The 3643-nt window shown below is 33.7% G+C and overlaps 1 long non-coding RNA gene across 1 annotated transcript; it reads left to right on the top strand.

Annotated features, from left to right (window-relative positions):
* The first annotated feature begins 1529 nt into the window (after positions 1-1529).
* Positions 1530-2817, top strand: LOC128282356 (uncharacterized). Its single transcript, XR_008272613.1, has 2 exons — positions 1530-2338; positions 2481-2817. It is a non-coding gene; the product is annotated as an uncharacterized LOC128282356 (long non-coding RNA).
* The last annotated feature ends 826 nt before the right edge of the window (positions 2818-3643 follow it).

Genomic DNA, 3643 nt, shown 5'->3' with positions numbered 1-3643 from the left:
ATGTAAATATTGAAAAAATACTAAGATGTCTATATATAAAAATATTTTTAAAAAAAGTTAAAAATAATATGGACAAGCCTAAAACGAGTTTGAGTTAGCCATTTACAAAAATGAACAAGTTTAGACAAAATTTAAGGCTCATATTTTGGATTGGGCCTAACTTGGGTAAGTATAAAAAATGTTAATATCCGCTTAAACCTGACTTGTACTTGGCTCAGTCTGACTCATGAATACTTCTAGTGTCACCCAACTTGATCTCAATTCAATTGAATAATTATTGAAAACCCTCTCTTTTATAAAAATAAGTAAATAACTAGCATCTATACTATATTTAAAAGGTTTGCTGAGTTGGTGTCACTTATTAATCAAATTCTAATTTAATTAAGTAATTATCAAAATCCCTTCTTTTAATAGAATAAGTATCATTCTTATGAGGATATTTTAACATTTTAAATTATGTAAAATTTAGAAAAATACAATTGACGGATTTGCAAAATATTACTATGTTTTAATATTTTAACTTTATCATTTTAACCAAAGTCTAATATATTTTAAGTATTATTTTTTACAAATATATTTATTATATATTTTTTCACTCATGTGTGTGGGTGTGTCATAATCTAGCTGTTACTATGAGTGTATTTTTGCCATTTTAAATTATACAAAATAAAAAAATACATTTAATAGGATTCGAGCACAAAAATCATAATTTTAATGTCTTATCTTTACACTTTTAACCAAAAATTCAATTGTTTTAATTATTAATTTTGTAAAAATATTTTATTATATAGCAAATTTTCACCTATTGATTTGGTTGGTTGAATTGGTTGTTTTATATTTTAGAACCCTTCATTATAATTCAAAATAACTGAGTTAGAAAAAATAGGTGAAGTTACATTACCAACAAAAGTGTTTTGTTCCTGTAACAGTGCATTTCTTTAGATTTTATACAATTTAAAATGATGTAATATTTCAAACTTAAACCAATTAGGAAGAAACTTTGTATCTTCAAAATAATTTTGTTAAATCCAAACCAACAATCAATTTTATTCACAAATGCATCTAGAGTGCAACAATCATGTCCTACTTTGCCCATTTATTCCTATTTTCTTAGTTTTTTCATTTACAAGCGGTTATCAAAATATAAGAAATTTAATGCATTGTTGTTGAAATCTAAAATGTTTCATCCCAGAAACAATAAAGAATATTTGACTTTTATAGTAAATATATATATATATATATATATATATATATACCATCAAAAGTGTTGTTTCACTTAAGGTATTTTTAGTTTTGCATTAGAAAATAAATATTATCAAAATATTCTTATTTATATTAATTATTTAAAAAATATATAAAAATTAAATTAATTTATATTTTATATGTCATCAAACTTACAAATAATTGATATTAATTATTTAAAATTGATGTATTATTATATTAAATTATTTAAATATCATACCATTTAATTAATTTGAGATAAAATAGGGATATAAGAAACAGAAATAAAATAGATAACTAACACCTGAAGTTCCCTATTCAGAGATGAATGTATTTTTATAGGAACTAACACCTGAAGTTCCCTATTCAGAGATGAATGTATTTTTATAGGAATAGCCAGCTGAAAATTAAGTTACATATCAGATAGATCATACAAGAAATAAGAAAAGCTTTCCACTCTCTCTTTCTTTTCATCTTTATCGACCAAAACGTCTTCGCTGCTACTCAAAATTTGATCCAATTTAGCACCAGAGCAAAAGAGATAATGAATGATCCGCCCCACCACTAGTTTCCTACAACCTTATCTTAGACAGTCATCGATTCATGTTTGTCAGAGGCGATACCTGGAACCTCCTCTATCCAGAACTCAGAACACTGTCGTCTAAGACCCTCCTGGGCCAGCAAGTGAGCCACTTAATTTGTTTCCCTCTTGTGCTGCATGTAACAGCTCAACCTAAATCCTGCTCCAATTTGCTTTCCATCTTTAATCAGCGCGCTCACACATGGTCTGTCCTCTCCATCTCGAAATCCCAGTTCTTCAGCAAAGCGTAGAGCTTGGACCGCTGCCAGCCCTTCTACCACAAAATAATCAGGTACATGGTCATTCACTTGAAACCACGCTGCCAAAATCTCTCCTGTATCTCGAATGATTATTCCTGAACTGGACTTTTGTCTATCTTTTTGAAATGCTGCATCGAAATTGATTTTGACGCACGGATCCGCCGGTGGTTTCCATGTTACTGACCGAGTTCTTATTACAAGCGTTTGGTCCTGGCCAATCATATGCAGTTCTGCTACATGCGCTCTCACAAAGGAAACAACGACTCCATATAATTGGGTAATAGATTCATGAACTAATTTGTTTCTAGAATTCCACAGTGCCCATATTCTAACACAGAGGTACTGTTTAATGTTGGACCCCCTCCACTGTAAAAGATAGCTCTACCAATCAACTAACTCGCTATCGTCCATCTGTGCAGGCCAAGAAATACTCAATTCCTCCCATACATTGCGAGTGAAACAACAATTCCTCACTACATGCACACTTGACTCAGGAGTCAGGACATAGGTGGCATCTTGGACATAGCGGGCTTGAAGCAATCCTTAGATTGTAGAAGTTATCCATAATCGGAATAAAATTCCTAAGAAGTCTCCAGCAAGTAATCTTTATTTTTGGTGGGATTTGTATTGCCCTTAAGGCCTTGTAATTGAAATTCATACGCCGGTCCTGTAGAGTAGAAGCAATAGGATCAAAATTATCTGATGCAATCAACTTGTAGCCACTCCATACCGAGTAGATTCCAGTGTTTATCCCCACTCCATACTTGCACATCTTCCTGCCCTGATGCAGCAACTGAAATGCATAATACTCTCTTGACCTCTTCCTTCGAAAATAGACTTCACACCAACAGTATATTCCATCTCCCCTCATTAGGGACTATTAAATCAGAAACCATATTGAACTCATTACTAATCTGATCAGATTGAATTCTGCAGTTTCCTACTCCTGGGAGCCAGCAATCATTCAAAATTGAGATGGAGCGTCCATCACCAACCTTCCATCGGAGCCCCACCTCTAATACCCTCTGAGCGCTCCAAATACTCCACCAAGTATAAGTAGAGTTCACACCCATCTCTGCCCTTAGAAAATCTTTAGAGGAGTAATATTTAGCTTTTAAAATGAGTGCCACTAAAGAGTTAGGATTAGTCAAGAGCCTCCACCTCTGCTTGGCCAACATGGCAATATTAAACTTCCCCAAATTTTGAAATCCCATAACTCCCGTTCCCTTTGATGCACAAAGCTGAGCCCATGAGCACCAATGCATGCTCTTTTTATGACTAGATTTAGCCCACCTAAAACGGCTCAAAATTCTTTCCATCTCTCGGTAGAGCAAAATCGGTAACAGAAAACAAGTCATAAACATACGTGGGAATGGACTGCAAAACTGACTTTATAAATACTCCCTTACCTCCTTGGGGTAACAGCCTGCCACTCCAACTCTCCACTTTGCTGCGCATGCACTCCTTCAATCTTTGAAAAGCCTCCCTTCTCTGCCTCCCAACCGTCGAGGATAACGCTCCAGTATGAACCTGAAAAATAATTTTATCTGAAGCCGAAGGTCATCGGTAACATTCACTCAAA

This window comes from Gossypium arboreum, chromosome 10 (genome assembly GCF_025698485.1).
Source record: "Gossypium arboreum isolate Shixiya-1 chromosome 10, ASM2569848v2, whole genome shotgun sequence".
Classification (NCBI taxonomy): Eukaryota; Viridiplantae; Streptophyta; class Magnoliopsida; order Malvales; family Malvaceae; genus Gossypium; species Gossypium arboreum.
The sequence above is the reverse complement of the archived record's forward strand: the minus strand, read 5'-3'. Positions and strand labels throughout refer to the sequence as shown.